Here is a 27,295-nt window from a genome sequence, read left to right as displayed (position 1 = left end):
TGACTGGCTTTGATAACAAGCAGAAACTCGTACAAATCTAAAGAGCAACTAGAGGGAAAAAGAAAGCTGAGCCTCTTCATTTTCTTTGCTCACATAATATATTTTTATATCTTACTAAATATTCGCTTTCGCTGATAGTAGGCTTTAGTCAATGAAAAGTTGGCGTATAGCTCTTCCTACGCTTGAGATTAATATGCCGTATTTTCACGTCCATGAGCCGCACGTCATTGTTTTTTCCCGCACTGGGGAAAACATTTTACGCATAAGCCGCACCGTTCGAGAAGTCGTAGCTAGTAAGTCGGAAAGATATCACAATCACTGCAACGGGATAGGCACCAGTATTGTACCCGTTACCGAAATATGGTATCGCGATACCGATACGCGTTACTTGAGTTAAAAGTATCGAAATACCGATACCGAGTTTAGTATAATTCCGGTTACGGTGCACGGAGGCGTGTCCACAGCCTTCCCCTTACCTTAATGAGTTTCTAAAGAAAAGTCAATGACTTTTGACATCACACTCATCAGAATTTCTGATGACTTTTTTAATGAGTTTCTGATGTATTTCTGTTTAAAATTGGCCACCGCGTTTCTGATTAGTATCTGATGAGTACATTTCTGTTGAGTTTCTGACGTGTTTCTTGACAGTTACTGTAGAGTTTATAATGTGTTTCTTGACAGTTTCTGTTGAATTTATGATGTGTTTCTGTTGAAAATTGGGCACTGAATTTCTGATAGGTACCTGATGTGCGTGTAGAGTTTTTGACGTGCTCCTGCAGTATTATACAAGAGTGTTTGCACTCCAAAACCACAAAAATATACCACCACAGAACATTTATTTGAGCTCTCTTGACACCATTGAGGACAAACTGTTCTTCAGCTGAATAACGGTGTTGTCGAACTTGCTACACACACAGTCTGTAAAACGACAAAAAGTTGCAAATTGATAAGTACAGTTGTACACAAACTTAATGCAACATATCACAAGCAAGGACTCCAATACAGTAGAACAAGTGTATCACAAACACATGGTGCGCATGTGGCCCACGGTGGCCTATTTAGGCCACCAAATATAAGGAAGCCACCTCTAAAGAAATTAAGCTCAGACTCAAAGAAACCGACAATCAATAATGTCAGCTAGCTGTTTCCCTGATATTCCTATTTCTATTTCGAAGTTGAAACTGTGAGCAAAGGCAACAATACAGTGTGTAAGTTGGTGATAATATCAGTGCTCTTGAATAATGTCATAATTGCTTGTAAAGCACTACATATTTTTCTCAAATAATTTTTCATATTTTCATCACCTGATCTGAAAAGGTAGCATGCGGAACCATCAGTAAAATCACGATTTCAGCATACACAGCACGTGTGAACAACAATATTGGAAATGGCCAGCTGCCCTTGCAATCTTGCAGCAGATGGAAATTTTACACACTGTTGTTCACAACGAGTTATGATTTCAGACAAATGTGTTGTCTAATAAATACCCCAATAACAAAATACCCCAATCCACCATAACACCTACCGGTTAGTGCACTGACCCCTGTTGGATTCATAGCTTCTTTCACATAACATTCATAACTTTCAGAGCAATTTATTCGCATTTGACCATTTACCTATATTCTTAAACGAAGAACAGGTTTTGTAACCTTTGCAGTAGAATCTGCCTAAAATTGCTTTTTCGACAAGAGCATCTGCACTGATATTCACCACTACAGCGAATAAATAAGTTAAAAAAAATAGTATACACATTTGCATTACAGCTTAAGGGTATTCCCATTTAGACGTGACACTAACTTTTGCCAGTAAAGATTGGAAATTCTCAACCATAAAAGCGATCTATGTTACTGAAATAACTTAGGCACTTCAACATAAAATCTGTTCAAATACTCATTCCACACTGGCAAGGATGAGCAGACATCAAGTTCATAGCCGTCGAACATAATCGAACTAAGGGAGTTATGTGGAGCTGCACAAAGACTGTCTATGGTTACTTCAACTTTAGTCAAACATGAAGTGAAAAATGGCTCCATATATTAGCTCCCCTATACCCTGATTTACGTAAAAAAAAAGCTACAGCAGTAAAATTGCAATATCTATAAAGGGGTCAGACGTGTAGACACCAGTGGAGCTATATTTCGTGTGGAAACAGTTGACAACACATCTTGAAGTGTGTGCTTTATTGACGATAAGGCCATTACCCGAAATTTCTCAACTGTCTCGCAGAGTCGAAACATGGAAATGCTCCTTAGCACAAAATAAAAGCTCAAGCAACATTACGTTAGTGTATACCTAATAATTTCTAGACTAAATATGATCACAGTACCCACAGAGCTGCTGCAGTTTCTTTCAGCTGCGTCCTTGAACTGAAGCCATTTGTAAAGCGCAGTATGGCAGCATGAAATTGGCCAGCGATAAAGACAATGTGTTTGACGACGTTGAGACCCCCATGTGATGGTAGTACAGCCTTACTTTCTCAAAGCATGCCATGTTGATGAACAATGTCAGTAAAGCAGAGTCTAACCAAATCCAATTATATATCATTACTGCTATTTCCAAACTGAGACAAATTACCTTTTAATCCTCGGCTGTTGCCACCCCCTTGGACGACTTGAGGCTCTTCGTAATTTTCGTGGCTTCCGCAACAAACCAATGCAGTCTGAAAAATCAGGAGATAAATATCTAATACACATCGAACGTGAAGCATAAGAATGTAGTCATGTCTCGCTTATCCGGAGGCCTGGGGCATTAAACAACATTCCATGTCAAATTATCTCTAGCGCAGAAATTATGCTACAACAGGAATTATGCGAGCATGCTGTAAACACACACACACACACCGTACACACCGTAGCGACACACAGAGAAAGCTCAACAATGTATGTTTTCGTGCAGTTACGACACAGTGGTGCAAAACGTACCTTTCGTCTTTTCCAAAGCTGCTCAGCGGGCTTTTCGTGGCTTTCGTTTCTTCTAACGCTTCCTCCGTGTCGCCTCGTGCACCCCTTTAGCGTATCTCGCATGACTTCGTTCCGTAACTTTTTCCTCACCTGTGGTACGTTACACACAAAACGGGAAGTTATGGCTCAATTCAGGTACACAAACTTGCTTCCAGCAGTATGAACACTTACCATAGTCGAGCAGTTCGATTATAGCCAGCGGTTCCTTCCGTCCAAATGACACAAGTAAACCGCGCAGGACGTGTAAAATCAATAAATTATAGCAAAAAAAAAAAAAAAACGAAGCGTAGAAACACACGTGCACCGCCGGTAGACATTCCAGACGGGAACACAGGCCTAGGATACAGTGGCATTTTCCGACATAGCGAGGGGGCGCTACAAGACAACGCTACTTTTATAATTCATATAATATCAGCATCTTACTGTTGCCATTATTGTAATAATAATAATTATTATTATAATTAAACATGTCGTAGCCTAAAAAATTAATTTATAAATGATTATGCACTTACGTTGGATGTCGAAATGTGCGTAAGACGAAGAGAACTAACTATCCGTGCTGTGCGAATTTCGTGATCTTTTACCCGACTACTTTCCCTCTCAGCATTTTTACAAATTTTCCATACGCCGAAATATCCTTCAAAACTTTAAAATAACAACTGTATGCTTGGACAACAAAAGCCCGCTAATTAATAGCAAAGTCGCTATTGTGTGTTGTTTCTTCTAATGTGTTCTGCATGTTGCTGGTAAAATGCCAAAAATGAGAAGATACAAGCAGTGTCATTATAGTGGTGTTTGTACTGTACCGATTCGAACAAAACACAGACTACAAGCTCGAGCAACAACTAAAGATTCGTCGTGAACACCGACACACAAGCCGTGCGAGAGTGACAGAAGTGTTGCGAATCCGACAAAGATGAGGATATTTTCGAACTTCCATGTTCGACCGAGGAGCGAAGACTTACTTTCCCGCGATTTTTCTACTCCTCACGAGACTTGTGACTTAGTCGGCTGTAGTATATTGTCGGATTACCCGAGGGGTCAGTGCCAGCCGGAGCACTGTGGAGGCCTTTTTTACTTTCTTTCTTTTTTTTTTTCTTTTGACAGCAGGCAGTGAATTCTGCATCAAACAAGGGTTGCTATCTGCTAGATCCAAATGCGTATGGCGCGCGCAGCTCGTGTACTCAGCTAAGGACAGAAGACAAAGAAGTCTTGCAGCTATACCCCGTACAGCTTCTTTCTGTTTTAGTAGCACAGTAGCACTAGCCAAGGTCGGACCCAGAGACTGGCTTTATCTCCCTCTCTCTTATTTATTGATTACTATTATTATTTATTTTATGTTATTTATTTATTTTATTTTTGAAGGGGGATGTGGGGCGGTTTCTTTGTCGGAGCGCGTAGTGGGAGAGGGGACAGAGGAAAATCCCATGTATAAAACTACGTACGTTATCGCCCGTCCCCTTCCTGGTATCTGCGGCTGGTTTGAGGCATGGTAAATGTCACCGCACGGCACCGTTATTAGTATAAAAACATATCACGGTCAGTTCAAGCATATTTGTCTTGAACAGCACGAGTGGTATGTCCTGATGATTTCATACATTAAAAACTCTGCAGAAAAAAATATGAAAATTTTTCATGAGAATGTCAAAACTCAATGGAGTTCCTGATAGGAACGTAATGTGGAATCACATTACACGTTGAGTTTCTGATGCGTTTCTGTTGACTCATTACAAACTCATCAAGATCATACAAGAAACTCAATATCGATTTTTGTAAGGGCTAGGCGATGACTAGGCGATGGCTAGGCGGATCATTGACAATGAATGATAGTGAGAAATGTGGTCGGCTTAGAAGGGGTGGGGCACTAAACAGTATCGGTATGGGTAACGATACATAGATCGCGTTACCGTAAATTTGTAACGGAAATACTTTTCCGATACCGACTTAAAAAAATATCGCGATAAGGACTCCGATACCGAAAAAGTGTTGATTACTGTAACACTGATAGGCACACGTATGGTACACGGATTGGCCAGCGATTTATTTCCGCAAATCAGTGAGTTCTCAACATACACAAATGTACCTTGCATTCAACGTCGTCCTGCTCTGAGAGCAACGAGCATTCTTCATAGAGTCACTTTCAGCATTGTAGCTGTGCCGGTGCGCGGGAGTCATGTGCACGCTTCTAGCACCAGTGATATATTTGGTTCATCAACCACTAAGGGTCCTAAGGTAAGAGGGTGAAAGAGCGCACTGTCGCCTGTTGCGTCCTGGAAAAAGATCAACAGAAAATGTAACACAAGATAAGGGCAGTTCCGATAGCCACCCGATACATGTGTTTTTGTTTTGCTTCCGCATGTTAAAGCTCATTTGCGACGCATGAGGCGGCACTGTGGCGGCATCTTCGACACATGAGGCTCCTTCACCATCTCACATTGGGGGGGGGGGGGGGGAGGAAAGACGCGTCTCCGAAGATGCGCAATGAACAAAATAAAGGGAAAAAATGGTGTTCCTTCACGAATTTTTTGCGGACGATCTACCGAACGGACTTGTGTTCTGAAAACGGCTACGATATCAGGTCACCGAAAGGAGCACATGTTCACATTTGGACAACTTGGTAGCTTTTATAATTAAAAAGCTTAAACTTAAAAGCTTAAAACGATTTTTAGGTAATTAGTCATTTGACGGTCGAGCAACAAATGGCCAAGAACGTCTGCCGGCCCAGAGAAGATAGAAGTGAAAACAGCATGTCTATAGCCCTTATAGTTTTTTAATGAAAAATCTGTATCGCCTAAATAAAGACACCCTGTATACATAACATTGCTTAAATTGCTTAATAACTAACATTGCTTAATAAACACACTGCTTAAATTTAAGCAGTGTGTAACCCTTTGTACTCCTTTTGTCCTGACGAAGACAGTGCCACTGTCGAAACGTCGACCCCTTGCCCATTTTGCTTTTAACGTCTCCCTACGTAATAAACTAGTGTTTGTAACTTACCTGAAATCTGTCTGTGTTTGTCGTTTTTTGTCTCCTAGTCTCGGGTTTTTAAGTTATGGATCTATACCACTTGCTACATCTCTATCCTCTCTGAAACCTGTTTCCGCGTCTTTTTCTGCAACTTCTGTAAAACTTCGTGGCCGTTTGATTATCTTTTTTCCTCAACATGTATGTATATATATTGCAGGTCAAGCGTGCCACAATCCCAGTTGTGGACGGCCGTTTCGAGCTTGTCTAGCTTGTCCAGTAGAAACGGCCGTCCACAACTGGGATTGTGGCACGCTTGACTTGTAAACATATGTCTCACGTGCAGCCACACAGTAAACTTTTTTACACTTTTTTGGTGTAAATGGCTTGTCCCATGGCGCACACCTTTTTGGTGTTGCCTTTACACTCAAATGATGGGTGTTTTCTATTACACCCTTTAGTTAAGTGTATTCCTACTAAAACACTGTTATAATGGGCTTTTAAAAATCAAAAACACCCTTAAAAGGGGAGTATTCTATTGAAAACACCTTTTATGGTGGAATTATTTGCTAGCAAATATTCCCTCGCAGATAGTTTAATAGAAGCTTCCGCGGCAGCATACCGAGACCAGTGGCCGAGACATACTGCCACGAATCATCATCGCGAAACTTCCAGGGCAGGCACGAAACTGTACGTCTCATCCCGGCGCATGCTGAAGAAGAAGCAAGAAGCTTCCAGACACATCGCCTGCTCTCTGGCAAACGCACGTGCTGTTTCTAGATTTTTCGGCGCGACGCTTAAATGCTTGTGCGCTCCAAGCTGGAGCATTCATTCTTTGGACTCAGTTGTGTTCAGAGAGCTATCACTCTCGTGTTTTGCTACCAAGTAGTCTAATAAACTGTTCGCTGTTTATTCGACGACTCGCCGGCCCCTTTCGCTTCGTGACAATACAATTCGAAGTTCTTGCTTCTACGGCAAGCAGCACCGTGAACACGGCAGACTTCCAACCGTGGTTCCATCGTAGAACCTAAACCGGAGCGCAATGCGTCGCAGGCACGCCTCGCTAGCTTGGTAACACTGTGGGACCAACGTGAGTGCCGCTTGAGTGAGTGAGGCTTGAAGATACCTCGGGCACCATCAGTAGCCTATATTGGCGTGTCGGATGGATCATATACTGAAATACAATTTGTTGGGGCACGTTCGTTACAGTGATGGGGCGGGAAACGTTCGTAACGGTGACGGGAATGCGTTTTTGCAACTAACACCCACGCTTGCAACGAGTAAAAGATACAAGCTAAATTTCTAACATACCTCCCTGTCAAATACTGTATTTTTAACTCAGGTTATCGTCTATAATGTGATTACTTGCTGAGCGGGGATGTGAAACCAGCATAATTTTTCTCTGACGAAATAAAACACCATTTTAACACCATATTCCCAATACAAATGGGGTGTAAAAAAGGTGTATTAGACGGTTAACACCTGTTTCAACACCCCACTTTACACCCTTAATGATCGACATTGGATAAAACGTGGTGTATGTCGATATTACACCGTTAGTAATGCTCTTCTTGCACCCTTTGCGGAATAGAAAAGGGTGTTTTTATAAGAATACACATTTTTTGAGCAAATAAAGGTGTAAAATGATTTACTGTGTGCATGGAGCATATATATACAAACACTCTCAGCTACGCCTACAAAATTTGAACCCCTATCAGGTCGTACGGCACGAAAATCACATGACGCCATTGGAAGTTACGCATCAACTTTCTGGAGTTTTCGGTCGGCGGCTGATTGGAAGCAACTCGACCTGGTCAAGTAACGTGGGTGAGGCACTTAAACGCTGGACGAACACAAGGCAAGCCTCACAACGCCCGTTGCAAACTGCAATTCACTACCATCATTCAATTGAGTTGGTCGCGGTCGGTGGTGTCGGCCGACTTGGACATACTCCAAAGTTGGTCATAGTTGGCGGGGAAAGTTGGCCCATGCGAACGCAGCCCCGCATAAGTGTCACAGCAAGACGTGCGCCTTCAGTTTTCAACAAATCAGAGGAGATCACGAAGTCGTTCGGCATGGAGGTTGGCTAGGAGCATGTTAATATTTTGCTGTGAAGTTCCACTCGCATGTGGTCAACAACTGCTGTTTAGAGAGTGTAGTGTTGAGTTACCGATGTGGATATCAGTATTCTCGCGTTGGTACCTGTACGCGTGAAACAAAAGCCAGAAAATGGAAAGAAAGTATAAAGGAAACACACGGTGGTGCCTGTAACCACGTGTTTCCTTCCATCACTGCTCCAGAATACATTCATTCTTCCTCGCAATGTTTATGTGAGTCCCAGATGTTCGCCGGCAATATGCGTTCAACTGTATTCGCCGACTGTATGACTCCATCTTCAGCTGATGTTGCCGCACTGTCAAGCTGTCGCCGGTTCACTGCTGATATAGATGGAGCAGTTGAATTCAAAGCGACGCCATGCTTTCGGCCCCTCTTTACACTGGAATACGTGTGCCGTATTACCACAAGCTTCTCGGCATGCTGGATTTTGCGAGGTGGGCCAGATTTCAGAAATCGCATCTCTGGTCTGATGCCTCGCCATTCCCGGCCATACGCCATTCCCGGAAATACGGTTTCTTTTTTGTTTTTTTCGGCATGCTGGCCATCGTCGTTTTATTCCACCATGCCGATGTTGATGTTGGGAGAAAAATAAAAGCTGTCATGCCGAATAATAGGCGCGGTACGGCACAAAGCGCACGTACAAGTGCTGAGGGTTGTGAATGCAGTACTTACTAACCGCGGATGTTATTTGTCTTACGTTTGTTTTCAGGAAGCTTACACGTTTAAACATTGTTACAGCCTTATGCAGAAGTGGCCACAGGAGGGTTTAAGATCTCAGAAAGTGTTCTGGCAAATGAAGTGTGAACTTAGACCTGCTATCTGTAGTGATTCAGGGTTGTTATTCGTTTACTGATAGCATTATAGATGTGCAAAACATCGAAGAACAGACTGGGATAGCTCATTTTGTAGAACCGCACTTTAAAAAAGAGAACGTTGTAGTGGATGACGCACTTAAACATTGAAGGACTAACACCGACGCCTAAACAACGCCTAGTTGCATAGTACAATTAAGTGAGGCAGTTCAAGAAAAAGCATCGGTAGTGGGAATCGAAGCCACGCCCCCTTATTACCGGTCAGCGATGCTACAATTTTTGTGTGTCAAAGCTGATTTTAATGCGTCAATGGTATATACAAACCGAAGTGTAGTCGGTATGTACACCATGTGCATTCCTACGCGGTGCGGTGGCTTCGTAAGTTAAAGAGAGGGCAGGTAGCATGGTGTAAGAGGTAGAAGCGCTAACACGCAATCAGGGGTTAACAATGACGAGATATTAGACGTGTATAATTTATGATGACTTTTGCATATATATAACTTTCCTATCGTTTATATGGCTGACATTTAGGAAATTTCATGCGACACTTTGGCGTTAAAGTTTGGTGTAGGGGATAGATAGTTAAATCACTTACTGGTTAAGCGAAGTGCCTCAGGGCGAGAGCCGCCGATATTTCGGACAGAGACTGAAGAAGTGCAGTCTTTGTTCGAAATATCAGCGGCTCTCGTCCTGAGGCACTTCCCAAAACACCTCCTTACCGGTTCGCTGGATTTTCTACCCTTCTACGTTAACTACAAGTTTATTAATTACTTAATCGATTATATTACGTTAATTCACTTTAAAGTCACAGAAACAAGACTTCACGCCCCAAACCTCGTGGACCACTTGAACAGAGTGAGCGCCCCCTATATATTTTTGTTCCCTCTCGCGTGCGAGTCTGTGTGTGTGTATGTGTGTGCGTTTCAGCTACATAAAAAACTGTACTCCCGTAGACAGAGTATGCATTTAGTGAAATTCCTTTAGCGACCGTTACGGTATCAACGAGGTCGTTATTTTTTGTCGTTCTTCTGAGAGATGAGAACGTCAGATGACAAATTTCGAAATGTGATGGATGGACTAAGCATCTTTTGTACATGTTTCCAACACTAACAGCACTGTACTTAGATAATGATGAGTGGAGTGCCTCATCGTCAAAGGCGATACTAATCAAATTCCAATGGCTTGAGTCCCTTTAAGTTCACGGTAGTTCCAGCAGCCGGCATCTTACTTGATCAGATTTTTTTCGTTTGAAACTAAATTTCTCCAAAACACAACCTATATGACGCCTATACAAATTATAAACCGCTCAAAGATGACGTTATGGTACTTTTCGTCTCCCCTGGACAATATTGCCGCGTACTTCATGGATTTACTTCGCGCGTTTATGTTTGTTTGACTAAAAGCGCAGAACACAAGTTGGGACTGACATCGGCACTGAACAGCAACGAATAACCTGTGAAGAAACGCCGCTCACTCTGAAACAACCCAACTGCCCTCCTGTTTGTCTCCTTGAATCGTTCACATTCCACTACAGGTCGGAGGTTTACAATGCGTAGAGCGGTTTCTTCCTCGTAACGGAACAACAGATAAAAAGGAAAGCACCCCATCAGGAAGACACATACCGTGTGTCGAGAAAGCATATCCTGGCACTACTCCAAAGACCTGAGACCATATTCATCGTCCTATGGAGATTCCTGGGCGCATTCAGCACCCTTGGCTTTTGACGCGGAGTTCAGCCTTGTGACCTCCTACAGAGTAGCTTCTATATTAAGAACTGTCCCTCGCTCCTCGCATCGTGTACGCACGCCCCGCAAAATGGGGCGCCCGTGTGCCGCGTTGAAGGCGAGCTCAGTTATAACTTGTCAGGTTTACGGGTATGAGCTCGGGCTTACGAGCGTGTCTGATCCACGTTGCGAGAGGGCAGGTTTGCCTTGAACGATACAGTTTGCTTTCTCAAATTCGTTCTGCCTATACGGAGCGCAAACTTGGCGGGAACGAGGTTTGTGGTAAACGACGCAAACGCTTCATTCGTTCTGGCTGCAGTCTTAAAGAGACGGTCGCGTCTACTGTAAACGGCCGCCATCTGGCTTCGCGATGTCAGTCGGTCTTGCTCTCCGAATACAACGAAACGACTCGGCGCGAGTCGGTCGTTCGTACGAAACCACGCTGACCACGACTCGCTCACCGATTCGTAAAGCGTATGCGCGACACTCGAATCGGCCATTTCGTTCATGCCAAAACGACTGGCGAAAATTCCTTAATAAATAAACAAATTTTAAAGGGCGGCTCACAAGAGGAAATTCCGGAATACTCTCAATATCCGGCGTCTGCTCTTGCCATGTATTCCATCGAATAGCCGTCAAACTACGCCATTATGTCGCGTGGAATTTTCGGTACTGGGGCCAGTGGTCCAGGGGGAATAGAATTGCACTATATTTCAAAATGCGTCTGACCCTTCAAATAAGCTTAGACAACCGTACTGTTTCGTATAAAATCTGCGGAGGACTTGCATTCCTATGCTGCGATGCATCATCTGATTCATTAAACTGTCAGAATTATATTACTGCAAATTCAAAAAAAAAAAAAAAAAAAAGAAAGACCAGTGCTCTGAAACGAATAAGAATGTGTCCGAAAATGCAGTGACAACAGCGTTTCTGCAGCCGCTTCGACGATGAATCGTACAGTTACGAGCAAATCATTTATTCAGTTATTGATATAAATATGAATTATGTGCGTGAGGAGACGGAGGTTTACACTCACTATCTGTTTGGAAACCTGGTGATGCGCGCCTTTACCGCGTGAGGCTAGCACATACCTGATCCGTTGGTATTTTATTTTTATTTTTTGTAAGGCCTTCGGTGTTATCAATCCCTTCCTTACCCTTGCAACTAGTTACGCATAAATTCCTTTCAGTTGAGAGGAAGCTGTTTTGCCTGTCTTGTCTTTTGTCCGGGTTAAGTGCTGTCTTCAGAGTAATGGCCTACTGATCCTGGATACTGACTACTCCTTATGACGACATTGTATACTAATGGGTATGCCTCCTGCTGTTTGATATCTGCAGAGAGAGGCTTTTCCCCCACTATTATTTGACGAGATACACGTAGAGTTTTTCATCGCGCCCCCCTCCCTACCCCCCCCAGAAGGAGAGATCCACTCCGCTCTTTATTCTTACGCGTACTCATATCTAGAGGATAGTCATTCTCACAAAAACTACATAAAATAAGAAATCACTACAAACACACACACACACACAAACGAGAACTGAACGATCATCTTCCTCCTCTATGCCGCCTTGCTTCCTCGTCGTCTTTGGGGAGACATTTCTTCAATAGAGATGCCTTTGAAGTACGTATTCTATATTTTAACTTGGACATCTCCTTTCAGGGTGCTCTGAAACATTTGCCCGCTTAGTGCGGAATCAAGGTATACTTCTCGTGTGATAAGTTAATGGATGGGTTTCTACCGCAGATAATTGCTACGAGTTCGCACTGTTGTTGTTGTTTCGTTGACATAATTTTACGCACATGAGCTGAAACCTGGTCAGCCGAGTCCAACAATGTATTCCACACCACCGCAAGCATCATCGTCAGAAGAAAAAAACGTCGTTGTTGTTGTATTCGCTGCCAGTTAACTGGGGTATCACGATGTCACTTGTTAATGTCTCAATATAGCTTCATTATTTAATATCGCATAAACTCTAGTCATCGAATGGATGCACACATTCCATCCAGTGCGTGAATTTCTCGGTGCGAAACGATCAACGTCACAAGTGAAGGCGTATGGTGCTAAACAAGCACCAGAGTGTGACTAACCGTGTTGCATCCGGTACATGTGGTACGCCGTGAGATCACCACATGGGTTTTAGACGATGACGTTGTTGTGACATAAATAGAATGCGCGTTACAAATATACCCCACAGTCTGATGACGACAGGAACCGTTCGACACTGGGTCAAATCATAAACAGCAGGCACTATCTTAACTCGCCTTTGTGCCATAAAAATCATCCAAATCCTTTGTCCATTGCTGTACCACCATCAAGTGCACTATTGGTATAGTAGGCTAACAACACTCCTGAAGGGGCCTGGCCTGTGTTAGCTCTATTGAGAGCGCTGTTTGAAGTATACGATTATATACTATATATATATATATATATATTATATTATATTATATTATAGTATATATATATATATATATATATATATATATATATATATACAGGGTGTGCACGCTAAGCGTGAACAGATTTTTAAAAAATATATCAATCACTTTTTCCGAGATGAAATCAATTGCAATATAGCATATGCTGAAGGGCACTCCCTAGGGGGGCATTAACAGACTCCTAAGGCAATGTCGTAATTAACTTTCAATAATTAACTTTTTAATTATAAAAGCTACGAAGTTGCTCCAATGAGAACATCTGATCTCTTCGGTCACCAGATACCAAAGCCGTTTTCAGAACAAAAATCCGTTCGATAGATCGTCCGCAAAAAATTCGTGAAGGAACGCCATTTTTTTTCTTTATTTTATTCATTGCGCATCTCTAGAGACGCGTCTTTCCTTCGCCCCCAATACGAGAGGATGAAAGAGCACACTATCGCCTCTTGCGTCCTGGAAAAAGATTAAAAGAAAACAGAACATGCAGCCCAAGATAAGGGCAGTCGCGATAGAGTCACCCGATAGATTTGTGTTTTTGTTTTGTTTCCGCAAGTGAAAGCTAATCTTCGACGCATGAGGCGGCACTGTGCTCTTTCACTCTCTCACACTGGGGGTAAAGGAAAGCCGCTTCTTTGAAGATGCGCAATAAACCAAATAAAGAAAAAAATGGCGTTCCTTCACGAATTTTTTGCGGACGATCTACCGAACGGATTTTTGTTCTGAAAACGGTTTTGGTATCTGGTGACCGAAGAGATCAGATGTTCTCATTGGAGCAACTTCGTAGCTTTTATAATTAAAAAGTTAATTATTGAAAGTTAATTAAGACATTGCCTTAGGAGTCTGTTAATGCCCCCATAGGGACTGCCCTTCAGCATATGCTATATTGCAATTGATTTCATCTCGGAAAAAGTGATTGATTTATTTTTAAAAAATCTGTTCACACTTAGCGTGGACACCCTGTATATTATATTATAGTATGCTCCGTGTCCTGTCGCAAACGTAACGAGGGAAACGGATTTGCAACTGAGGGAACGTCATAAAAACGCTGAGTACGTTGTAAAATAAATACTGACTTATCTTTGTAGTTTCAAGATAGACGAAGGTTTCCGTTTACCTATACTGTAAGTGTGATGTCGAAATTTCATCAACGCATGCTTCGCTTAACGGGACTACTTCATCGGGCGAGATGACCATAGAAGAGAACGAGGAGGAAAGCTGCTTTCCGAAAGCACGCGACATGTAGATCTCGTGGAAGAAACGCCGAGATGAGTGAGTATTAGTATATCGTATGCTATCGCCTTTGCGTACGTAAGGGATATCGTTCGTGGTTCTGCGCACGCGCAGGACATAAACAGTTCTTTGCGCAATGCGAACAACCACCACGCTATCCCTTACGCACGCAAAGGCAACAGCGATTGAGACACTAAAACCCGTTATTATCCGAATGACGGGGGAAGAAAGATGGTCTTGTTAGACAACGCAGACAGAAGGCGCTGCGGAGCGCCGTTTTTGTGACAATTATGAACTGCATAAGTGTCACAAAAAAAGGCGTACGCCTCCCGCTTCAAGCAAATCAGGGGTGATAACGATGTCATTCGAGATGGTGGTTGGCTAGGAGCGTGCTATGCGGTGAAGTTCATTTGAAGTGAAGAGCGTAGCAGACGACACAAGTACACGAGCCGCGGAACACAAAGACATTCTGACGAGTCGCCAGAATGTTCTCGAGGCGCAGAACATACGCAAGAACGTGTGACGTAAGGCTCCAGATGGCCACGTGCATACAAATAACTCTGACGTTGCTCTTTTCACAATTGTGTTTGCGCAGACATCTCGGCCAATAGATTCGCTTGGGCGGACACAAGGTACCACACCATCCCAAGGAGCAGAGTACTCCAATGTCAATGATGGTCATGATGATGGTGAAAGGGTGACGAAGCGCCGGAACCGTTTCTTGACATGTGTATTGAGTTCATACTGCCGTCTGCTTTGTAGAAACATGCCTGTCCATTGAATGTATCGAAGAATGTGCGTCACCGTCTGTGTAAGCTCGAAGGCTTTTTCGGAATTCACACTCCATCTGTGCTATTAGGCACAAAGCAAAGCAATGCGCTGCGAAGAGCAGGAATGCAGAACTACCGTTCCCTGCGCATCACAAGCGTTTCGTGTAATATTCCTCAGTTATTCGCGTACCAGCACAGTTTTCGGGATTATCCTTTGCCCCAAAACCCCGTCTGGATGCCTTTGTTCTCAGTGTTCATCGCAACCCCGATAAAGTAGCAAACTGATGCACAACAGACTTAGAAAGAAGCGCGTGATGACGAGCACGCGCGCCAGGATTTCAAAGCGCGTTCTGACGCAGATTTTGCATCTTATGAGCTTTCTTTTTAGGCGAAAATAAAACAAATAAACACGCAAGCGCGCACACAGACGCGCACACTTCCTTCCTTCCTGCTTTTAGGCCCTTCATTGAGGACCTTTGGGGTTTAAATGATTAGCGAGAAATGTTGTGTAAACAAGAGTACGCGTTGAATAAATATTCCTTCAGTGTTGTTCCGACAGCACGTTGTGTGACAGTTGTGTATTCCGACAGCACGTCCACGAAACTGCGATCCCCGCTTATGAACTGTAAGCGCAACCAACGTGCAAGATGAGCAACGGAAGCCCGCCTTTCCGCAAATTTCGTTAAGCATCACGCACATGTCGTAAATATTTCCGTGGCCCTACACAGAGCCCGATGAATGGAGTGTTTGGACCAAAAGCCCGTATCTCAATACAATCCTCACGATACATGCTAGTCTTGGTTGTGCTCAGGAGATCCGAATCCTTCCGAAACCATGCAGTCACAGTGGCCCATAAATATTCCGTCATCCTCGACTAATGTCACGTATATATTATGGGAGGCTGATGCACATATTATTCTATAAGCCCCTTCCTTCCCCAGGCAGTGCGACATTGTACGAAAGTGTGAGTGCTTCCAAGTTGTTTCTTATGGCCACATGATGCTATCGATGGTAGGGAGACTCTGGCATAACACCTGCAAGGTACCTCTACATACATTCTGAGTATTCGCCCCCCTAAAATTCGCCCTGAATTTTACGCTTGAAATTGTGCGTGAAAACTAGTGGATGCTTCCTCGTACGTTCGACGCGAGTTCACTACACATAATATGAAAGCACCTATTCCAAGTATCCATGTTACAGAAATAAATAAATCAATAAACGCACTCAAAACCAAACGTAGATTTGGGTTTGCGCATCATCTGTTCTGATCAGAACGCTTTGTTCCCGTGTACTAAACTTCCGTAATGAAATATTGCAGGCGATGCATTGCTTAGTGAACGTGGACATTAACAACATGAGGACTAGCTAGCACATTTGTCTTTTGCTTATGAAAGCTAATATAAATTCCATATCTTAATAGTTTGAGCACTATGGAACCTTCATCAAGAACGTATTTTCCTCTACTGCCATTATCATGAACAAGAGATACGTTACGATGATGACGTGAGGTGTACCGGGAGTTGAGTATCAACATCGGTAGCTTGAAACGTTCGTAACCAAGTGACACACACATGAAGGTTTTGCGAGGCTGTCCCCATATAAGGGCGTTCCTGTGTTTGCGTGTGACGAAATGTCTGATCGGTTAATACTTTCGGCTGTGAGTCGGTGCTCGCCAGCCGCTCGGTTCGCGGATGGCCGCCCAAGTGACGAAGGAGTATAGAAACGGTGGCATCCACAATCCTAGCATACGACACATAGACGTTATTGACTCTGATTAGCCGGGATGCTTTGTGGTGATCATTCTGAAAGCTCACAGACATTTCACGACATCCCTCTTGGAAGAAGCATGTGCCGAAGGAATGTCTCGTCTGAGATCTCTTGAGCGTCAGTGGTCCATAGATGTGTTTATTCTGAACTCACTTATTTTCCTTCTTATAAACATATTATTTCAAAAAAAAAAAAAAAAGAAGAAGAAGAAGAGCGCATTGACATGAATGAATACTTTTACACAAAAGCACGATTACTCTCAGTGGGTACGACTTTGTACTATTGCCAAACCATGAATGCGTGCTTAGCGAGTTCGCGTGCCTGAGCTTTCCATGGCTCAGACTGAAACTCGATATGTTCAGTAGATCAACATCTTGAAAGCGACGGCACGTCCATGTATATATACAACCTTCGCTCGTTGGAGGTAGCCCGCAAGGTCATTCTGAAGATTGCGACGTGGTAGATTTGAATAAACGCACAGACTGTGCTGTCAAAGGTAATCCCCGAATCTTCCAGACTTTCCGACGGATGTCTGCAGTGAACCCTCGGGAGTGTCTAGGGACGCTTACTAACCCCACTATCTCCCACTCGCTCCTGATGTCATCTTTCCATCTGTCTACGTCTATACGTTGCCAAATGGGGACACCAAACAAACATACAAATCATGGTACTGTCCGCTACAGATTACTTAGCCTAACAAACACACATACACAAAAATAAACAAACAAACGTTGCTCAACCGAACCAACCCGACTTAAAGGGAGACCCCGGGACAATCCGAAACTATTATAATGGCTGAGTAAATAAGTTCGATCCATTCTTGTGAAATGAGAAACAAAGTTGGTTTGGCAGTCGAGGACTGGTTAGTTGCCAAAAGATCTGGGAAGCTCAAAACGAAACTGAAACTTATGAAGGTTCCCTCTCCTGACTCTGGTACCCTGCGTGACGTCACCGGTACTCTGGTGTGGGCCACCAGCTACTTTTCGGGCACGGGCTTTGTAAATTCTTCGTGCCACAAGGATGACCAGTAATCTGCTTCCTCGATTTCGTTCTAAAATATCCGCCAGGGGTAAAAGGAAAATCTACAGAAAGCCGTACACGAGAAACATCGTTGAGGTGAAGCCCACTGTTGCTGTACTGCTTTTTCGTGGAGAAACACCTAATAACGCAAAGGAAAATATTCCTTTTCCAATTATATGTGCCACTTGGGGATGAGAAATTTGTATTCGCAGAAATATCATACGGTACGGATTGATCTCGTACTTTTACCTCAACGTATTTTTGGTATGGAGTCTCACTTTAACCTAACAAACATAAATATTGAGCTGCGAGCCAAGGATTACCTAATTTACAACGAAAAAGATATTATTATGCATTGGTAAAGCATGTAGCGCACTCTTAACTTGTGGCTAATTCCTTAAATATTACGTTCCACAGTCAACTAGGTGACCTCACCCAATGCGAACTGGAAAAGGAAAATCACGCCCATCAAGCGAGCAAATCTAAACACGAAAGCGTGGCGATATAGAATGACACATTTGTGTGTAGCCGTACTGAACTTCGCTGTTGTCATTCGTGTAACAAAATTACCTGCCGAAAATAAAGGTCGCGGCCGTGGATGGTAAAATAGCACCAGTACAAACATTAAACCACACTTGAGCTGAAAAGTCAAACTCGAGGAGATCGGAAGTGAGATGCAAGGTCGTGAAGGCCAATTGGACGACACGGAAAGGGCGGGTGAATTGCTTTGAAATATCGCGGCCTTGAGACTTTCGCGCACTCTATGGACCAGAACTTTCAGTTTCTCCATTTGGTTGTCAGTATATCTGTGGTTTGCGAGCAAATGTTATTCCCTTCATACTATTGCGGAGGTTTCTAATAAACGTCAGAGTGAGGGCCCGAAAAATCGAAAGGAAAATGGACATTTGCGACTGAAAATGGAAGTTTTTAACTGATCGAGATTCTCAAGGTCTTGCCTGCTCGAGGCTTAATCTGTAACACATACTTTAGCTAAAAGCCAACCGTGTCTTCCCGTTTTGCGTATTCCGGTTTTGTCCAATCTTTCGTGCCAGGTTATCTATACCTATCCCTTGGCACGTTCACCCAGCCCAAACTGCATGGCGCGACAGCTAACCTGCGACAGGCAGTCTTGTTTCGCGTTTCGCCTACTGACACCTGTCACGTGACGTGTGATGGTTCTTTGCCACAATAATGTACAACATATATTTAAAAAAACAACAACATACAAATGAACTTCGATGTGTTAATGGCAGAAGAGTAAACAATGATAACAGAATACATAGTGCAGATTATTCGACACATTTGTCTATCTCATTTTACTTGCTGCTGTCTTTTTAGCTATACACCTTCATCCGTATATTTTTGGCTACGTATATTCATGAGATGAACAGAACATACAGGAACACTAATGCACTGTTACGATCGTCACCGTCATGGTTCTCGTGGGACCGCGAGTACGGTCTGATGGGACAAAACCGTGATGCCGAGGCCCGATCGTTCGTTTCTCTTCGGTTTTTTCATCCTGAGGTTTGCGCTTTCCCTGGCCATCTTCATTTCGTCTTCTTTACATAACGTCCAGAGTTCTGGAAACCTGATAAATACTCTAAGGGTGAATCGCAACAGCACGTCAATGTTGAGGAACATGTTGTATCTCAAGAATCGGGGAAAGAAGTGCTTGTGAGGGGATAGAATACGTATTCAACATGTAAACACAGCACTGAGAAATGCTGCAGGTAAGAATATCACTGGAGAGACCTGCGCGTGGGGGTGGGGCGGGGGTGCGAATGAAATGAAGAAAAGAAAACGGAAAGGAAAAGAAAAATGAAAGAAAAGAACTGGCTTACCAATGTCAACTTGGGTAACGCGCCTTGATTAGAACATGGTGTTTCAGTAACCATGACAAAAAAGTTTGTGAAGAAAGTATGCGGCGCGTGCATATGGGGTCAGCTGTATTTAGTCCTGCTAGGTTTTCGCCATACGTTGTGGTAGGTGGCACAGATGTCACGCATTAATTAAGCTAATTTTTGTAATTGAACTCGAAAATCAGCCAAGCGAAGGTAGCGCTGCTCTTCATGAATGTGATAGCCTATGACCACAATACAAAATCCCAGCAAATATCAGGAAGTTGGTCATCAGGCTACAAAAATTTCGCAGCCGAAAATCCGTCGCTCACCGAAGCGCGATTGCTAATATTCGGACTTGCAAGTGTTGAATGCGCCTGAATCGAGGGGAAGTGGAAGCTGACAAGGGGGTTGTATCATCATCAAAATCCTTATCGCGCTACCCGTCATATCAGTGGCTGCTGTTTGGTGACAGACATATGGATAGGAACAAAAAATCTGATTTCGGCATGGCTTATGGCGAAGTCGGCCGGTCATTTGGTGGCAACGTTTTTGCCACACCCCGCCTGTTCTCGCCAGTTCTGCAAGATCCCGCATGTTCGCGCGACATTTTCTGAGCTCCAGGAATTTGCCAGCTAGCACTTTTTCCGCCCGGTCTGGAAGCGGCCGGCCAGCGGATTGCCTATGATGATTGCCTATACACATGATACACACAACGATATGATGTATCAGATCATGCCAGACGAGGAACAAATTGCTTCACTTCGTAACAAAACCACAAAAAGGAGAACCATTTGTCTTTCAGATCGGTGGACGCGTCTCTACAAGTCGTTACATGCTGGGCGAGAAGGTAGATGGTGCAAAGGTGTAAGCGGTACAGATCAGTACACACAAAGCGAGAGAATGTAAAGAGAGGCGCCGCTACGTCTTGGGATAATATGTGGCACATGTGTCTAAGCGCAAATGATTCATCCACATAAGCGTATTCAGCGGGATTTTGCCCCCTATGTAGGTGGCGCGCAATATAAAAAAAAAACTCTTGATATAGGCTTTTTTCATTGTAAGCCGCACAACAAGCGTATTCAAATTTAGAGTGCGCATCTTCATCCTCCTCTACTTCATCTTCTCAAAGGTCGAGGAAAGAGAGCTTTCTCTCGGACATCGACGCACTTCGCCATCGGACACACATTTAGATAAGTCATTGATTCGATTTTAGACGCAAGCGTCTAGGTTCAAATCAAACAAAGTTTTGTTATCTGGAAACTAGGAGCACGTGGGCGGACAACCTATGGAGATGTTATGCAGTAGCAAGTAGAACAGCGCCGAAGTGAAGCTAGCCGGCTCTGTGCCTGGCTAACCTTTCCTTCCCGCTTTTTTTTTAAAATAAACATATCCCCCCTCCCCTAAAGGTCACAACGACAAAAGTCAAAGGTAAAGGTAAAAGGTCACGCATGCAATTGCTAGCAATGTTCAACCCGCGCGGGTGCCCCCTGTGCTGTTCCATGCCCCTCCACACAATGCTTTTACACTTTTTGTTTTATCTTTGTGTTGCTCCCTAATGTAATAGCTAATACGACCTTTAAGGAAAAATAACTGAAATGGAATACGAGTTAAGGCCATAGTGTGGGCAAGCTGGTACATCAAGATTGGGAAAAAAACAGCGCGAAAACTGAACAGACAGAGAAGACACGTACACACGGGGAGCGCTGTTTGTCGTTCTCCGCTCCCCGTGCGTACGTGTCTTCTCTGTCTGTCCAGGTTTCGCACAGTTTTCGCAAATACGAGACTTTATCAACATCGCACACATCAAGAAATGAGAACTGGCAGACTAGTCCGCAGGTCGCCACCGTCCGGTTGGAGAGCAGTGAGAGGAGGATTGGGAAGGAGTAAAATAGGGCAATGACGTTGCTCTTGCTTTCCCAAACGGCTATCGTGATTAGCTCATGCTCTTCTAGATATTAATTTTCCTCTTGTTCCCTTCATCGTAGTTTCCCACAAGCCTGATACTTTCTTAGATAGCTCGCAGAACACACGCGTAGAGGACGTGAAGAGAGGGTAAACTTCAGTCAATTGGACGAGGACAAAGGAGAGGCACAACCTCAGGCTGGACTCACAACTTTACTGTACAGGAAAGATTACAGAGATGACTTAAAACGCTGGTCGCGGTACATAGCACCCGAGACAGCCAAGACCAGGTTAGTTAGGCCCCCTCTTTCCCCCTGCAATTTTATCCAGATATGTTATCTCACGTTGTAACAGACTTATCGAGGGACAGCTGATACACTGGTATACCGGGTGTTTCAGTTAAATCCCCGGGCTAAATAATTCGCGAACGGGTGCACCAATCCGCGAACTTTCTTTTTTACAAGTATCTGTCTGATACCACCTACAAGCTGCACACCGTGTGAATGAGTGGGAGGCGCTCATTATTAAAATAAAAATGCAAATGAGTTTCGTAAAAAAGCGTAACTTCTGAAGCAGGGCGCTGTCGGCATTAAAATGGGTACTACGCCTTTTGAGACCTTCAATGGACACCTTTTAGAGAAAAATCTGCCACCGAAGCGGGTCATTTGTTGCAGTAATTAATTGGTTTCGGTTTACGTATTTTTGTCGCGGCTGGTCGCGGCGCAGCGCAAAAGGACGCTCTTTCACTCCCTTATCCATCAATAAATTACGTCCTTACATTAATGAATTACACCAATGAATTACACCAATGAAATACGCCCTTTTGCGCTTCGCCGCGACCAGCCGCGACAAAAATACGTAAACCGAAACCAATTAATTACTGCAACAAATCACCCGCTTCGGTGGCAGATTTTTCTCTAAAAGGTGTCCACTGAAGGTCCCAAAAGGGGTAGTACCCATTTTAATGCCGACAGCGCCCTGCTTCAGAAGTTACGCTTTTTTACGAAACTCATTTGCATTTTTATTTTAATAATGAGCGCCTCCCACTCATTCACACGGTGTGCAGCTTGTAGGTGGTATCAGACAGATACTTGTAAAAAAGAAAGTTCGCGGATTGGTGCACCCGTTCGCGAATTATTTAGCCCGGGGATTTAACTGAAACACCCGGTAGAAGCTCCAACCAACCTGTTCTTGGCTGTTTCCGGTGCTATGTACCGCACCTCGTTCAATTGGCTGAAGTTTACCACGAATGGATATGTACCAACTACCCCGCATGGCTACCTTAGTGAAGAGAGGGGGTCTTTCGTAGTTTTGCTTTTTGCTGCAGTGGAGCAAGAGCTCCGGTAGAGGGAACCGCTCAGATACAGGATGATTGCAGAGTGGAGTTGAAGAAGAGTTCTTGCATTGACTCTAGAGACAGCCGGCCCATGCTGCGGGAATTGCACACCGTTTTAGATGAGCAATGAGGTGACATTTAACTTGGCTCGAAACCCTGCTTCATTCGTCAAGCTGTCCATCAGGAGTCACCGCGAAAAATATTTTCGCTGTTAGGTTTATATGGACACCGCGCAATCAGATTTACAACAACACACTCAGAAAGCAGCCTGGGACGGCCGTCGGCAACTCCCTTTCTTCTGAGCTCACACGCTTATTATCCCACTTCCGCTGCGCCAGTCTACGTCACGGGTCATATGATCGCCCACGGGAGGGGGTATAGTCACTTCACGAAGTACACTTCTCCCCGCCTCGTCCACTTACACGCGCTAGGAAAGTTTCGCAGTAGTTCAATTTATACGTTACAAAACTCACCGCACAAAAATAAAACAAAGAAAAGAACGAAAAAATAAAGGACTCAGCTGACTGTTCCTCTGTTCGCTCTGGAAAGCTCCCTCTCAAGCGCACTTGCTCCCTCTAAAGCGTGCTTTGCCTGCTGAGCAAGGCAGTGCGGAGGCGAAGCATGCCGAAGTTTCACATGGTAGGTATATGCTATTATTGTTGTCGTAACTTACCAGGTAACACGTATTGTTCCGGTCGTTACATGGTAATATGATGTGTTATGGCGGTAAAACCCATAAAGTTAAATGAAAAATTAAACGGAAAAATGGCACCAGCGGTTCAAGTTGGTCATGCAGACGTCTTTTCTGTACGGATGACACCGCGAGAAATATAAATGGCGTAAGAGGAGCCCTTCGAGAAGCGGACGAGGTGTGAAAAATATATGACCCGGGTTTCAACTAAACTAAATAATTAACATGCGACTGAATTAATTATAAGCGCGAGCGGCGATTGCACCCTCTTTATGTTTTTGTAACGTAGTCCTTCACATTTATGTCGTAGTCTCTTACGTAGTTGAAAAACATTTTAGATATGCTGCATATGCTGCTCACTAACGTTATTGCGTCGTAGGTATCTATGCATGAACTAAATAAACAATATATCAGGCACGTGCACAGTACTGGAAATTATTCAGGACACAATGTGCTGTCATCGAGCTTGATTTTCGAAACTCCTTTACATGAAAAACGGATACAGTTTCATGCATCGCACAAAGTTTTTGGCGAAATCAGATACTGACGTGTACCGTCCGCTGACGACACAATAGGGTCGTTCGGAACGTTCGCTACGTATTTCGATTTATGGCCGCTAAAAGTTGTCCGAGCACGCTGCGTGCAAAATGTGTTCGCATGTAGGTGTAAAATTAGTGAACCTCAGCATAGAACTCTGCAGGGACCGACTTTTCTGGGCCGGACACGCCCCGCTCCTTCATGTTTTTATGCGGCGCGGCCCGGTCCAGTGAGCAGAGTCTGGCCTAACATTTCCAGCTGTGACATACGTGTTTCTAGCGCTCATCAAACGTATTTATCAGTAAATTTATAAAGACAAGGCCGCACACATCAAAGAACTGGCGGTTTAACACCGCAGGAGCACGAGACCAAATTAAATCCACAACACTCGCGGGCAAGAGCGTTACAGTTACACTACAAGTTTTTGTGGAGGTAGAGCATGTTCTCGACAAACTCCTTCTCCCGATCCATACCCCCTCTAGAAGCTCAGCGAACGTGATTGTGAAATACGTGAGAAATCAGGTGCAATGTGAAGTTGGTTTGAGAAGGTTCTAGAGGGTCGAATCCAGAGTTCGAGGTAACTCGTTACAAGTAACTCGTTACTGTAACTAAGTTCCTTTCTTTGGTAACTTGTAACTTAACTCGGTACTTTTGCGCCGTGGTAACTTTTAGAGGAACTCGTTCCTTTTTCAGGTAATTTTGCCAAAGTAACTTAAGTTCCAAGTTACTTTTAACTCGCTTTTCACTCACGTCCACATATTTTCTTGCTTTCTCTCCGGTTCCTTCATGGTATTTTTTCCCATAAAACGTCATATTCAATCAATGACAGTGTTTTATTCAGGAAGTAAGAACTGCTGACATTGAAATGAAGCTGAACCATTGTGCGCCCACAGGGGGTAAGGTGCAAAGCGTTCGAATGGACCTCTGCCAGAGAAACGTCATCATGACATTGGTAGACAGACTGAAACCGAAACAAATCGGAAGGAGGGCTGGGTTCCACGAATGGGCACTTGTTCGCTGTCTCTCATTGAAAGAAAAGTAGGACCGAGGGTCGCGTCCCTTTAAGGGACCATGTCGTAACCCCCTCAAGACCGTGGCTTTCGGGCGCGACCTTGTTCACCTCTAGCTTCGAGCGTAGTTCAATTCTACCAAATTTTGGCGCTGTCGAACACTATGACGTCATTTGTTTACAAACAGGGAAAGGTCTATTGTTGGACATAAACGAAAACGATCTAAGCGTGTTGCACTCCTCCGCAGGCACTCAAAGTCTAACTCAACTGCTCACGCGCGCTGCACCTGCGTAATGCTATTTTATGTCCGGAGTAACTTGGAAGTAACTCGTTCTTTTAAGTAACTCAGTAACTGCGAGTTACATTTCATGCTGAAGAACTTCGTTAGTAACTTAGTTACATTTTGCACACGGTAACTTAACTTGTAACGAGTTCTTTTTGACGGGTAACTTCTCAATCTATGGTCGAATCATACGCATAATGCTGTGTCCTCTGCTTGTTTTTGCAAATATATGCACAGGAATGGCGCAAACACGTTATGATAGTTCTAATAGTCCTGCATTGTATGGCCGCTACGCGACCCGGCCGACCCAGACTCTCGGAAACATGTTTGTCGGCCCTGGGCTCGGCCAGGCCCAGAGCACTCAGCCAATAAGAAGCCCGGCCCGAGCCCGTGCTGGGCTATACGTGCACTTTCGAACTAAATATTGTTAGGTAGCGACTGGGATGTAATGCGTTGTGGGTTCGTTAGGGAATTAATCCCAGGGGGATACCGGATGCCTTCTAATGTGACACAGGGAGACCGCGGTTACCCGTACAGGGGTAACGCGGTCCACAGGACCGAGGGTCGCGTCCCTTGAAGGGACCATGTCGTAACCCCCTCAAGACCGTGGCTTTCGGGCGCGACCTTGTTCACCTCTGGCTTCGAGCGTAGTTCAATTCTACCAAATTTTGGCGCTGTCGAACACTATGACGTCATTTGTTTACAAACAGGAAGAGGGTCCCATGACCACCAGTACCTCAAGGGTCCCATGGGGCAAGAAAAAAAAATCGATATGTCTTAAATTACACCCAGCTTCAGCGGTGATGCAGGCTATACGTTGGACACATTGGCTGACGTCATATTTGCGTGTAATCGAAATAGAAGCCAACAAATCTTTACCGAATCTGTGTGTGTACATAACTGCTAATCTGTGCTCGAATCTGACCCTCCAACATATCGCTCGAAGACCATTTTGATGCAGACGGTAGCTTACCAGTCAAAGACAGCCAGTAACAAATCTCTCCTTAAATAATTGTTTGCTAGCTTATTGCAACAGTCTGCATGGCAATTTTTGTGACAACAAACACCTGAACAGGGATGTGTTCATTCTTGCTTAGGTACACAGTGTCGTTGAAACTAGAGTCACTAAAATGGGGTATAGAGTATCGCATTCGTTTTCCGCGCCGGAGCCGCCGTTCGATGTCTGCGATTGGCCCGATCCTGTCACATGGTTTCTCCTTCCAAGAACTCTCGGTATGCGCCTCCATGTTGAGTCCCCTCCATTGAAAACGGGCTTCCTGGGTTGCGAGCTGGCTCGGCTGCGCGTTATTCTGCAGCGGAGGAAGGGGACTCTAGCTGAAACAAGACTGTGAGTGCCATCGCCGTGAAGCGACCTAATTCCTACCTCGGAGTCGGAGCGCGCGGACTTGAGGTTTGCGTAGGTGAGACTAGTGTTGCAAACCCATCATAAAAAACATGTTTTTTTCCGTAAAAAATGTTTTCTTTTCATGTTTTTTTCAAGCGCCTTAAGTAAGAAAAAGAAAAACTGTCGTCACAAAACCACACGAATCATACAAAGCACATCCTGTTCCTGTTACAATTCCCTTCTATAATTGATGGCTTGTTCATAATAGCGTTACCCCATAGTTTCGTTTTGAGTTCAAGCTGAGCAACATTGAGTTTCGCAAAGTTTCGGATTATGTCGTTGTTGTGACGTTGGGATTTCCGTTGACATTATTCACCAGCGTTAGCCCGCTGCTCCCCTGTGAATGTCAAGCAACATCAAGATATGGTTCGGCCAAGATCGGACATTTGGCAGTACTTCAGCACAGGGCATGACTGACATGAGTGACAGCTGTGCTCCCAAAGCAACATGCAAGTACTGCGGGGCGACGTACGCATTTCCAAAACG

At 44.1% G+C, this 27,295-nt stretch overlaps 1 protein-coding gene and 1 long non-coding RNA gene across 2 annotated transcripts in view; one reads left to right on the top strand and one right to left on the bottom strand.

Moving 5' to 3' along the window:
* The window catches only part of LOC135378473 (neuropilin and tolloid-like protein 1), a 758,425-nt gene that overhangs the window by 154,423 nt on the left and 576,707 nt on the right, over nucleotides 1-27,295 (top strand). The window lies entirely within an intron of this gene.
* Nucleotides 826-3,160, bottom strand: LOC135366483 (uncharacterized). The gene is made up of 4 exons (XR_010414183.1): nucleotides 3,132-3,160; nucleotides 2,922-3,050; nucleotides 2,575-2,659; nucleotides 826-918 (listed from the first exon to the last, which is right to left on the bottom strand). It is a non-coding gene; the product is annotated as an uncharacterized LOC135366483 (long non-coding RNA).

Source organism: Ornithodoros turicata, chromosome 1 (assembly GCF_037126465.1).
Source record: "Ornithodoros turicata isolate Travis chromosome 1, ASM3712646v1, whole genome shotgun sequence".
In the NCBI taxonomy this organism is placed as follows: domain Eukaryota; kingdom Metazoa; phylum Arthropoda; class Arachnida; order Ixodida; family Argasidae; genus Ornithodoros; species Ornithodoros turicata.
Note: the sequence above shows the minus strand (reverse complement) of the source record. Positions and strands in the feature narration are given on the sequence as shown.